Source organism: Leiobunum rupestre, chromosome 2 (assembly GCF_980474605.1).
Source record: "Leiobunum rupestre chromosome 2, qqLeiRupe1.1.hap1, whole genome shotgun sequence".
Classification (NCBI taxonomy): Eukaryota; Metazoa; Arthropoda; class Arachnida; order Opiliones; family Sclerosomatidae; genus Leiobunum; species Leiobunum rupestre.
The window spans coordinates 18,902,624-18,916,794 of record NC_143385.1 but is presented as its reverse complement, the minus strand read 5'-3'; positions in this window follow the sequence as shown (position 1 = coordinate 18,916,794).

The following is a 14,171-nucleotide window of genomic DNA, read 5'->3' as shown; positions in this document are numbered from 1 at the left end:
ATTTATTTTTAGAGCATTTTTTAAATTTAAATCAGTATTAATTATTAGAGCATTTTTTTTAAATTTAAAGCATTTTTTATTATTAATGCATTTTTTTTAAACTTAAGGCAGTATTTATTATTAAACCGGGTTAAAGAAAATTTACAAAACCAGGTATAATCCAACTCTGCCGAAAGCTGATAAAAACCTTTTATTAATTCATGGAAATCATGGTACCTGAATATACTCTAATATTTACGAATATTTCGCTAAGCCCGCGGGGTCACCATTTAAACAAGAATATTATTTCCCAGCTCAAAACAGTATACAGAGTTTTGCCTTTAAGTCTATTATGATATCCCCGTCACGTTCCCTCCCTCACCCGTGTTTGCTCTCGTGTCACTTACTAATCAGTCGCGCTTGAATAATAATGGTCCCCGAGTCTCTCTTTTCTCGAATTTCGAATACGGCGGGACTGGTAAATCGCTAAATAGACTAGAAGAAGAATGAGCTGGGGGAAACTGGCGGTCGGGAAATATTTGTGAACAATTTAGATTCGAGGGGTGCAGATGCGGTGAACGCGCGAGGGAGATATAGAGGCGGGGGTTTGTCGTTTAGAAATTGGGCTTTCGCGGGGGCCTGGGGTTTCTCTTCGGATGCGGGGATGGGCACTCTCCGGCCGTTTCGGAGCGGGCGGCAGTGTTCAGAGTCAAAATGAGCCTACATTTTCGAAAAGTGGGAAAATCAGAATCTACTCTTTATTTCTCGGCGCGATCGGAAAACTTTTAAGTTGGGGCACGGGCCATTATTATTTTATCCAAAAATTCGTATACTTCGTTCTAAATTTTTATTACTATATATATTTTTTTGTGTTCTTTCTTATATCTCATCCGTCAATGAATACATTGATCATAAACTTTAAGTCGATATCTTTAGAAAATTATCTGTTAACATGGCAAGATTCTTTACAAAGGTATCTTTGGACGAATCTATCGAAAATCAATTTTACCGTTATATCATCTTAACGCTGCTCGCGCCTGAATTTTCCAAATAATTTCTGTAAAAAGACTGAATTCAGACCCAAATAAAGGGAGTGAGATTATAAATTTTCCGGATATTGCGATTTTTCCTCAATTTTATTATCGCCGTCACTGATTAAAGTAAAAATATTTCAATTAGTTAAAATTTAATAGAAACATCCTTTTTGTTAGAATGATTCTCAAAACGTGTTACAGGGAAACTAACATTTAGGGTGAAGCTTTTCTATGGTAAATGTTTTTAAAAATTCTAGATGAATGCAAATTTTACCTTTTAGTGGGAAATTATTAATCATATCTTAGACACTTCTATAACTATTTCAATATAAGCTTTTACACAATATTATTAAGAAATTACTAATAAAACAAAACGAAGCACCAAAAATAAGAAATTTTACGTTTTTTAGATAATTTAAAAATTTTACGTTTTTTAGATAATTTAAAAATTTTACGTTTTTTAGATAATTTAAAAATTTCACGTTTTTTAGATAATTTAAAAATTTCACGTTTTTTAGATAATTTAAAAATTTCTCGTTTTTTAGATAATTTAAAAATTTTACGGTTTGTAGATAATTTAAAAATTCAACGTTTCAAACCAGTCTAGTAAGGTTTGGCGTTTTAAAAGTAAAACTTCTAATAACGTTACCCCTCCTCATATGTGGATCGGTCTATTAAGCTGTTAAAAGGATAAATAATTGATGGTTCTTATAAGTTACATAATATGTAAGACATAATCACCTCACATAACATAAGATAAAGGTAATGCATGGAATTTTATAATATAACTTGAAATCGGCTGAAAATGGCCCAGTTGCTAAGGTTTTTTTTCATTTATATATGGTAATGGCACTTCTTAGCTTTAGCCATGGGTGCCATGTTAATATACAAATTTTTCTCATGAGTGATGTTCTATGACGTCATAGTGAGAAGTCCATTTTAATTACAAATCAATAATATTAAAACAAAGCTACAGCTATATACTATTCGCGACCGAAAACTATCGCACGCCCCAATTGGTTCGCCATTGAAAGCAAGATAGGTGGCGGCTAAAGCAGACACGATTAGTTTTTCCTTTGATATATTAATTTTTTTTTTAGAATAAAACGTTCTTGTGACTTTTTAGTCTGTAGCAGACGCTAGATCATAGGCACTACCTCGAAGAAGCTAGCACTGTTACGCCACCTAGTCTCGTTTCGGTCGCGAATAATCTAAATTAAAAGCAATTGCATAAGTTACGTAATAGAACTGAGTATGACACCGAGGGGCAAGTCACTCCGATTTTGGGTGCGTCTTAATCATAGTTAAAATATTAAATCAGGGTAATCGTGATTAAATCAGGGTAATAGATATTAAAAAATCTAATCACGATTTAAACGAGATTTAATCATTCTTATCATTATCTTATCTGTTTAAGCAGGATTTAATAATTTAAACGAGATTTAATCATTTAATCATGATTAAACGTGACTTAATCAACTTAATCATGATTAAACGTGACTTAATCAACTTAATCGTGATTAAATTGAATTTAGTCAAAATAATCACGATTAAATCGGATTTAATCTTTTGAGGGGTGCGTCGTTAATTAAGGAAGTGACCTGCCCCTCGTATGACACACCCAATTCTCCCCACTCTAATTGAATTAATGATTGTCGGTTCAGCTTAAATAAGAACGTGGCTAAGAACTAACAATTATCGCTATTAGCGTTTAGAACTAGCGGGTCAGGCTAGCCTAAATTTCGCCACCGCCCAAGGAGCAACAATGGCTTTGTAGAATTTTAAAAGCATTTAAAAGTAAAAGTAATGCTTACTTGGGTTTAATTATAATTCATTGATAAATAAGATCATTAAATTGGCTATCAAACTACCTTGGCATTTATTTAGGCTCAGCAGCCCTTACGAAAATCACTTGATCATATTTTGGGCATTGGATCAAGTTTGGATAAAATCATATCCAGAACGGATCAAATATTTTTTTATCAAATAATTTTGATCAACATTTGATCAAGTCATATCTAGAAAGAATCAAATATCAAAAGTACACATCAAAGAAAATATTTTAACAAAATTATTACATTATTTATAATTATAAATATACTTTTATTATTTATTTATTGGTTTGATTATTTATTAATTTATTTCTTTATTTATTATTTATATTTATAAATATACTTTAATTATTTATTTATTTATTTATTTAATTATTTATTAATTTATTTATTTATTTATTTATTTATTTATTTATTTATTTAATTATTTATTAATTTATTTATTTATTTATTTATTATAATTAACTTTTATTATTATTTATAATTATATTATAATTGTTAATAACTCAACCTTTTGTGCATGTTTATGAATTATTCTGGTGAGGTTTTCTAGGCTATACCTAGTATAGTTAGTAACCCGAAATTTACCTCTAAGCCTACACTATTACAGATCATCTTACGGCTTAGGGTATTTTCAGTAACTATATGCGTTGTTAATAAGTTTTAGGAAGAATAAAAGACGTCGTTACTATGTAAATATTGTAAAAAAGATTTTATAAAAAAAAACCCTTTTAAAATATATATATATGCAAATGTAACGACATCTTTTATTCTTACTAAAACTTATTAAGATCATCTTACGTAATTTTATTACTTTAGTCAAAAGACACTGCATCAGAATTGGATGAAAACATGCCCAAGCGATCATTTGATCCAACGTGGGAAATCTACTCACTCTACTGTATTGAAAGTCATACGGTTACATTTTCTGAAGGCACGCAGATGTATGATGGCTGGAACAAGATAAGTTTCATTCGAGATATACTACCAAGATTGTATTTGTTTATACTTAGGGGTAATCACTATGAGATACGTATACGTAGGCATCAATGTCTAGCGGGGAAAGGTAAAAAGTCACCGTGTGCCCTTCAAGTGTGTCGGAAGAAAACATTTTAAGGGAAACAATGAGATTCTGGGATTGTTAGACTGACATTTAAGGGGAGGAGCATACAATGGGCCTATTGGAGTTTTTTTAAATATCAATGATAACAGCAAAGCCTACACTACACTAAACTGACGAACTAGTAAGAAGTCATAATATATTAATTAAAATAATAAACGGTTATTAATTAAAACATATAAATAATGAATACTGTACAAGATGGAATGACAGAATATAATGTAACACAAAAAACGCTATAAGCGGATATATATGCACCTCGGATCATACCAGTCAACCTATAATCACCGGTGGTCTCATCATTATGCCCTGCTCAAACGTCCACAGCCCTGCGCATCGAGAGAACTTACTGATCTGTCAGTCACACGTGTGACGCCACATAGTCATTTTTATCAAATATTAAAAAGACAATTCCTAGCTGAACACTACAAAGGAATACCTGCCTGTCGAAGAGATAATTGGGGCGTTTACGTGATTTCAGTCTCACGTGGTAAGGCGTCATCCATGGTTTTTTGTAAAGTTGTTAATTTTCCGGAGAAAAAAAATGCGGAAAAATTTCCAGAACATTTTCCGCAAATAAGAAAAATAGAAATTGAAACATCAATTACTTTTTAAGGGTTTTAAATGTTTTTAACTTTTTATCGATGTAAAATGTCTAATAATAGTACACATACTCCAAAACATTAATAGTATTACATTGTTAATCAGTTTAAACTAGTATAGAGGCTTCGTTCTACTTTTAGATTCGAAAAAATTAGGCGAAAATGCCGCTTTATTTAAATTTGCAACCAATATTAGACTAATCATGGAATGAAAACTTTTTAATTTTTTTCGGAAAAATACGGAAAGGTTTTTGGTAAATTTTCGAGCAGAAAATTTTCCACGTAACTTTTCCTACTTACAACTCTACTTTTTTGCATACAAAAAAACAGCGCTCAATATTGAGAAATAACGTGAAAGTGAGTAATTTCGAATTGAGTCGAACGTTTCGGAGTCGTGCCTGAACTTTGTGAAAATGCCCAACCGTGTTTGAAAGCGGCTAAAAAGACAAGCCACACCGGCGTAAAGCTCCGTCGGAGGAAGAGAAATCAAACCAGAGGGCGTCAAAAAGGGGGAGTCTATTTGAAAGGCTGTTTGAAGGGTGCCATCTATCGGCAATATGAGCGCTCGGTGGGGTGGAAAGCGATGTAATTCGATTAAGTTGACTAGCGGGCTTCGAAGTCTTCCCTAATACGGTTACAGGCGACCGGTGATATATCGCTGGTGGAGATGAATCTTAAATAGACAAGGGACGTACGCGTGTCGTTTTCTGATGAGACGCCATCTCTCGGTGGCCGCTCAAAATAAACACCATTTGTTTGGAATATATTACTAACCGCTACCGAGACCAGGGGGCGCTGACTGTCGTTATTCTAACGCGTACATCGCCGCCTCTGGTTTTAAACGTAGGTGCGCTTAATCCGCAAATGTTTGTCACCTCCGGGGCTGACAGCTGTCACTCAGGAAGGCTTTAGAGAGCTATTACGGCGAGCCTCTTTGACAGACGACGTAGTTTAAAGCCTGATACGCTGCGCGTAATTGACCATTCTCCTAATTAGTAGAGATTTAAAGCGACAATAAATTACTTTGTACCTTTTTATAAACACTCAGGAATCCATATCTTTACTTGGAATGCTTATCCTGCCGTATCGCGTATGGTAAGATCACTCTGATGTCTTTGGCCCCGCCTACTAGAGAAAAAATCCCCTAAAGAAACCGTCAGCCACATCGAGACGAAAATCTGCCGCGATAAGCATTCGTAGTAGATGTATGGATTCCTGAAAAACTTAATTTGATTTTCATCTTTTTCAGTTGTATCATTAAGATTTAACTTTTTGAACGAATCTTATTTGGCCTATATTAATTTATAATGAGAGGTCTAATTTTGATTTTATAGGGGAAATGTACTTACTCTTTAAATATTTAGAGGATTCAAAGCACCGTTAAAATCATCCTCCCTACAAAGAAATACACACGTTCTTGATATGAAATAAGAATAGAATATATATCAAATATTTTCCAACAAAGTTAAAATTTAAAATAACAGTGACGCTGCTGTCTATGTTGTCTGTATTCGTAATAACATCCGCAACACGGTTTAAAAGAACACAGCTAAAATAAATATACAACTACTAACGATTGGACATAAAACACATGATTCATCTGTGAAAATTAGTTCTGTAAAATTTGGTTTGCAAGGTTAAATGCAAAGTCCTTAAGTAAAATCAAAAGTAGACGAATTACGCCATCTACGGAGCAGTTCATGAAGCTGCCCGATGGTTTTTTTAATCTGCCGACCATTTGAGTAGTCTTGGGGAACATTCATGTGGAGTATATATAGAAAAAATTAAAAAAATCGACCAATTGACGATTATTTATAATCCCATTTATACTCTATTAACTAAATTATTTAGAACGCGCACAATATTTTAGAAGTTGAGTGATGTGACATCTGTTGTCAGTTTGTATAATTATAATTATAATTTAGTATTAAGTTAAAACATTAAGCAATCGTAGAACGCTTATGATTAAGATTTTTGAAGAGTCCTATTAAATTAATACTTACAATATTAAATAATTTGGGTTTGATTCGAAGTTCACCTAAGTAGTTAACTTTAACGAACAAATGATGGCGCCACCAAAAATTATCATAAGTTGACGAATATTCTTATTGTAGCGTAATGAGTGCCGTCGTATATAAATGGTAAATTTATGATACATACGGCTCAGTGAGTTTCAGGGTCGAAATTACCATTATACACACTGCCTAGGGCCTACCAACTCAAAAATGAGGCCCTGAGTAGTGTCAGCGCAAAGTCAAGCAATTTACCTATCTTTTCCCCTAAAATGGCGGCCATGGTCAAATCAAGGATAGTCATTATCTAAAAAGGCAGGCCCTCAAGCGTTTTATAAAATGGTGTGACTCTTAAGTCTGAAAGTCAAAAGGAATAATGCCTTATGTCATGGGCGCGATATTTCTTATTTTTCGTAATTATTTCGCATTTTAATAATATTTATAACACCTTGTCCAAATTAGATATTCCTATATTTTTCTAAGAAATTTCGTCAGGTTTAATTAAAGTGCAGTTAGTTTTAATTTAAAAGCTAAAATTTAAAAATATAATGTAAACTAAAATTTTCAAACAATTAGAAAAAGTTCTTGAAGCGAAATTTGTTTTCGTGATTTAAGGGATACACGGATAATGCTGGATTCCTTATGTTGAAATACTTAAACGTGCGATATTCAAGATAATTTTAAAGCAAAATTACCAGAGCGTTTTATTTGCATATTTAACTATTATCTAACAAAAACGGTTTGATTAAAATTCCAAAACCCTATTTCCCAAGCGAGAATAACGCACTAATCGTTTTTGATAACATATTTGTAATTTTCATGTGTTTTGACAATTTAAATATGGGTGGCGCCAAAATCGTAAAGATTGCGATTATTTTAAAGCGAGTGACGGCTCTCTCATTGCTACCTGTATTATGAAAAGGCCCCTGTTAATAGAGGTGTCCATGAATCTATCCGATTCATCAAAAAACCACGAAGTTACTGGAGAGCTTGCTGCCATCTATTTATTTCAAAGGAAGATAAAATTAAAAATAGCCAAATGATAACGTCGCTAGTGAGCTATTGTAGAGTATTATAGTTAGACCACTTAAACTCTATTTAGTGGACTTTAGCCTAAATTATATTTCCCATCCAAAAATATTGGTTTTTATTGCTGTAATTTATCTTATTGACCAGTTTACAAACGATCCAATCAACGCGAGGGGTACCTATAAGTACCACCATTTTGATTCCGACGCTAGCGACATCTATTGAAAAAAGAGCTTGTTCACGTCGAGCCGCCACTGGCTTTAATGTTTCTCGTACGAGTAGGAGATTACCCGACCAAGTTTGTATATATTAACATTAAGGAAGAGTGACTATAGGTTGAGAGGATCATGTTCCCCGACACGAGAGAGGGGGAGGGGAGGAAAAACGTCACTGTCGTGCGCTTCACTCGCGTGCGAAGACGTCAGTTTTAGAGATACCTTGCTGATTTGATTTTGTTACGGGGGAGATGCTTCGAGCGTCATGGGGATTGGGAGCCAAGCCAAAAACCGTCTCAACGTGGTCTTTCTTCTTAACCAGAAATAAATACCTTCTTACAAAAGCCCTTCGAACTCTAACCTTTCGAGATATTTTTACCTTACGCGAGACAAAAAAATAAAAAATAATATTTTCGTCGATATTCTCCGTGTAGAGAAAACTATCGATCCTGACGGCCTCAAAAGAATCTATGGACGGCGCAACGGCCGGATCGTCCTAATGAGATACCAAAATATCAGAAAAACGGAATAATTTTTGTCTCGGGGCTTCTTGTAGAAACGCGAAAATATTCCAACGAGAAAGAAAAACCAACCGCGCTTAACAATTCCGTCGCCCGAGGGCGCCACTTCAGCCATTCGCGGCATACTCCCCCGGTTTGGCCACGACGGAGAACTCAGCCGAGAATTCGGGGACGACGTAGCGAGAAGGCGAGGAAAGTGGAGAATCAAGAAGGCGCGAAATTGATAGCCCGAGAAATCCCTCCCTCCGCCAACGCCCTCCACCGTCGAAGCCTCCCCTTTTCGCGCTGGAGTGCACCCTCGGGCGGCGGAAAACGGCGCCAAATTGGGATTCTTTTTCCTCGTTATTAGCTCCCTCTCGCGGGCCAACTCGCCGCTCGAACCCGCGCCAAATCCTCCCTTGATTCGCTGTGTCAACATCGAGGTTCCGGAAAAGTTTCGGAGCGCTCTGCCTTCTCTAATTTCCGAGTGCGCCGTTCGATAAATTTCACCGAGGCTTAGTTACTGTCTGTTGTTTGCCTTTCCTGCGCCGTGCCTCGCTATGTTAAATAGAAACTGACTTTACGCGCCTTAAGACCGCGACTGATAGGCCTTTCGTTTACCGGCTCAATACCGATTGCTCTTTCACTTTTAATCACGCAGTCAGCACTTGCCAAGCAAAATAAACTAACGGCATAAATTAACGAAAATAAATTTCTACGTAATGTCAGAAGTATATTTTAAATCTTCGAGGAGGAAGTATCCATTTAAAAAAATGAAACGGGCGTAATCGTTTGCTCTTGAAAATGTTAATGACGATGACAAATGTAATACCCACCGCGTACACTGCAAATTCCAGACACGCTTCAAGGTCAGAAAAATACACGCATTAATATCGACAATTTTGGTAACGCACACAATGACCAAAAGTCATCCGGTGATCTAAATTTCATGATCTTTACAAAGTGAGCCTCAAAGTTATCTTATTTTACACAAAATAAGATCGGTCTAAATGATCCTAAAGTGAAATAAAACCGTTCTAGTCTTTGTGATCTGAAATTATTAATTTAAAATATTTTTAATAAAAACGTAAACACACTACAGAACCTTTCAGTTTGCAATCCATTTTCGAAGCTCTTGTAATAATAATGGCTTATAACCTATTTTGAAAGTATGGCCATTGGATGAAGAAAACCGGCAGTTAAATCGATTTCTAGTGTATAGTACATTGGTAGCAAAGTAAGTTATATCGTAGAAATCGTTTGTATCTTTTCATGCAAAATAATCTCGAATGAATTTCCTACACTTGCAAATTTTTCCATTCACGATGGATCATTTAAATAATATTTGGGATTTGATTTGTTAATTTCACAATACTGACTTGCATTCTTCAATAATATAAATTTATATTTTATATATTGTTCTTTTTCGTCTATTGCAAGTGTTATTATCCTGTAAGTACAATATTTATAAACCATATTTTCAAGCTGTCCTAGTTTATTAAAATGATTCATTTTTCAACCGAATTGCAATCAAATTTTCCAAATCAACCCATCTTGAAAAAACAGCGGAACATGAAAACCAAAACCAGATATAAATGCTCTTCCGATGACAGTTATAAAGAAAAATACATAGCAAAAAATGACTGACGCTTACAATCATTAAACAGTTATTAAAATAATTAAATACTTATTAAATTATTAATTACTAGTTAATTATTTTATTATTTTATCAGTACATATCTTTTTTAATGTAATTATGTCAGACGTTTACTAGAAAGGTATCTATGTAAGCTATTAAAATAAAACATGTGCTATTTTTCCCGACGCAAAAGTCACTGTGTGATGTTATTCACCCCCAACTATTCTTTCCCCCGAAAAGTACTTTGACAAATTGATGATTGCGAAGGTGCGTGTCTGAAACGAATAACTTCAACAGTTAGCTAATTCAGTTACCTCAAGCTTGTTTTCCACTAGCGCGCGTCATAATGTTTTTTTCTTTACGCGCGTAAAAACGTTTGAACGTTTCAAAGCTGAGAAACGCGTCGTTGCGCGCGCCAGTGAAAAACAAGCTTAAGAAGCTAGGTTGCAGTTAAGTTAAATCGTTGCATACGTAAGTTCGTCTGCTTTCCGATCACAAAACGTAAATAATGCTGACGAGTTTCAGTAATGATTCGCTTCTCCCAAATTCTCTGACGAATAATATTGGTCAACCCAATTGAAAGCAGCAGACGAATTGATATCGCTAACTACAATTCAGACCAGTCACGCATTTTTCTTTCTAACTATCCAGCCGGAGTAAATCGTCTTAAATTCACGGTGTAGTGACCAGGGTTGAACATAAGACACTAGTCACGGCTTTTGACTGCTAAAATAAATTCTATGACTACTCAAATTATTCGAAATCTGGGGCTCACTTGTCAATTTGACTAGTGAAAAATGTACCTAAATATTCATAAAAATCGCGAACAAGGCGTATCATAAATTCATCAATCCCATTTTATTTAAAAAAATCATAACATGCTTGTAAAGTTTGTAGAAAATCTAGAGTCCAGAGAGTCCACTGCACCTCATACAAGTTTGGATTCAGAAACTCGATCTAAAATTAATGCGCCGTTTGGTGATGTTATCAATGAAAATATTTTGAACTTGTCAAAGACTCCAATCGTGAAAAATTTGTGATCAGCCAAAGTCGCGTAACTCAAGTGATAATAAACTCCTATTTTAATTCTGACGGGTAAAACAAAATGTCGGCCTTACATCTGCGTTTTATACCCCCATTATTACCCCCACTAGTCAGTGACTTGTAAAAAAATATATTAATGTCCAGCCCTGCTAGTGACAGTAGTGTAGTGAAGTGAAGTTAGTTTAAAACTGGGATGCGAAGAATTGGAAAAAAATGGAAAAAGTGTAATCATTTTGTTTGACCAAGTGTTAGATAAAAATCTTGTGAAACTCTCGCTACTAAAATCACACTAACAACTAAGTGGCACTGGGTTAAAACTTGGAATGTCAGATTCTTCCCTGAGTTCATCGGTTTCCCTTTACCATAAAATCTCGATGAAGTTAACGGTTATAGTGAGTCTAGTGAGCATTGGGTTCGCGAGGCATGAATGGTTTTCCACCACCCTCCGGTATAACCCTCCTCCTGTATTCTTGTAAAGAATCTTCGGCCACTGTCATGAAGCGTTCTATTCCAATGGCCTAGGAGGTCGTCTGTTTTTCCAGGCATGCTGTGGAGCCCTCCCCACTGGCCGACGATTTCAGGAAATATTCCAAGAAAACCCGGCTTGCCTTCTTTGTGGGCCGCCAAATGAAGAAACTCTCCTCGCGTTTGATGATCCCGATATCCGGCTGATTGAAAATACTAAAACGCTTCTGAAGATTTGGTGGCCCGTCCGCAGTGAAAAACGAAGGGCTACGCCATAGTGTTCGCGGCCTCTGACCGTGTTATATGGTTCATTTTACCATTTTGTATATATTTGTATATAACGCTTGTTCATTTTACTGAAGTTCTTTTTTTATTGCGTTTTTTATATAATATCTTGAAACTGATTATATTCACGTTTCTTATTGTTTATCTGTGTCTGTATTATCATTATATACCAGTGAGCCTTTGATCCTCCCTTATTTAAAAGCGATCTTTTGGGTAAATAAAAATGCATTCATACATTCATTCATTCAACCCGCGACTACCTGATTTAAAGGCATTAAAAGTCGCTCGATAACTTGGGTCTCAGGTTGCGCGTAACTGATTATTATTAATATGTGACTATCAGAAAACATAATTTTAAAGTCCAAAATTGAGTAAAATCATGAGGGGTGGTCCAAATTCCGTCGCTACGTTATTGCGGTTTAGACAGCTTAATATATTGATCTCATCTTTTCTCCATTACTGCGAATCAAGATTGTATATGACGGGTTGACCAACCCAGTTCGAAGTGTCGATTTAAAATGATCTGAGCAAAACGGAGTTTATAGCCGGGTAAAAAGAAACATAATATAGACGAGGTCGTTTCTTTTCCAATAAAGATCTGTTTGTTCTGTATAAAGGTTCTTTCGTCGCATTTTGACTCGCGCGCGCGCGAATCAATATTGATCTTCTTCCCATTCGCGGGACAAAGGCGTAATGCCGCCAAAGTCGAGTGAAAACACATTAAAATATTTCGTAGGGACCATCGCCTCAAAGAGTCGGGCCGACTTCAAAGGGAAAGCCACACCGGGGTGGTCGAGGCGGCTCTTCACGCCGTCAAATATCCCCGTAGCCCCGCTACCGCCGCAATACCGCATAAGCGCCAAAAGCGATTATCTCAGATGTTCCCTGGTATTATTCGGTTTATTTATGGCGCGTAAGATTCCAATAGCAATTATTATTAATTTTATACTCAATTGTATATTGTATATTGTAAATTGTATAATATACTTTTGTGTTATTTATTATTAAACAATTATTAATTGTGTATTATACTATTATATTATATATTATTATATAATTATTACTTTGTGGGAAATATATTATTTTATGTTTTTTATTGTGTATTATATATTATTATATGCTATTTATTGTGTATTATATATTATTATATGCTATTTATTGTGTATTATATATTATTATATGCTATTTATTGTGTATTATATATTACTATATGCTATTTATTGTGTATTATATATTATACTTTTATGATATTTATTAATATATGTGTTATTTATTTTTATATGTATTATTTATTGTGTATTGTATATTATACTTTTATGTTATTTATTATTATATGTATTATTTATTGTGTATTGTATGTTATACTTTTATGTTATTTATTATTATATGTATTATTTATTATTATATGTATTATTTATTGTGTATTGTATATTCTACTTTTATGTTAATTATTATTATTCGTAATATCATATTGTATATTATACTTTTATGTTATTTACTATTATATAATTATTAATTATTATCATACTGTTATATTATTATATAATTATTAATTATTATCATACTGTTATATTATTATATAATTATTAATTACTTATAATACTGTTATATTATTATTATATAATTAATAATTACTTATAATACTGTTATATTATTAATATATAATTATTTCTTTGTGAAAAATACCGGATAAAATAACAAGATACATTTAATCCTTGCAAAAGAAAATAAATTAATATTTTTAAAAATAAGTGGGAATTACATTGTTTTTCAAAATCGAAAAAGTATTTTCATAATAATTGAAAATTAAACTGTTTTCTCATAAAAAATGGATTCATAAACCAATTCATATTTTAAGCAGCTGAAGTATTTTATAATACATACATTTATGTTACTAAAAATGGTGTTTTGTTTTGAATTTTTTGATTGATACTAATTACAGCTAAACATTGAAATCTGTGCAATTTAAAAAATGGCGTTTACTAGGTTTTGCCATCTGCTAAAATACATCGACAAATATCGGTTTCGGTTCCTTTAAAAGTAAATTGGCCATTCTTTATTTCTTGGTAGTTCTTGCAAAACTTCCTTTCTGGCTCGCTATTTTCGACACCGCTTTCGCGCAGTTGTTTGAACAAGAATATATTTATAGCTACGGTGAATGACTAAATTGAGACCATCATGGTCAAATGTTACCCTGGCAAGAGAGGTTGGTGAATGGAATTCGTCACCTTCGTCGGAAGACGTCGGTTTTGGGAAGCCAATGAGATGATTGGATTTCTTAAGGGGGAGGAGCTTGCGGTTAGAGCGTGAGAGGGAACGCGGGAGCAACCCGAAAAATATTTTCAACATATTAATTCTTCCTTAGAAAAAATAAATACATTCTAGGTTTGAACACTTCAGCTCCATTCTTCACTT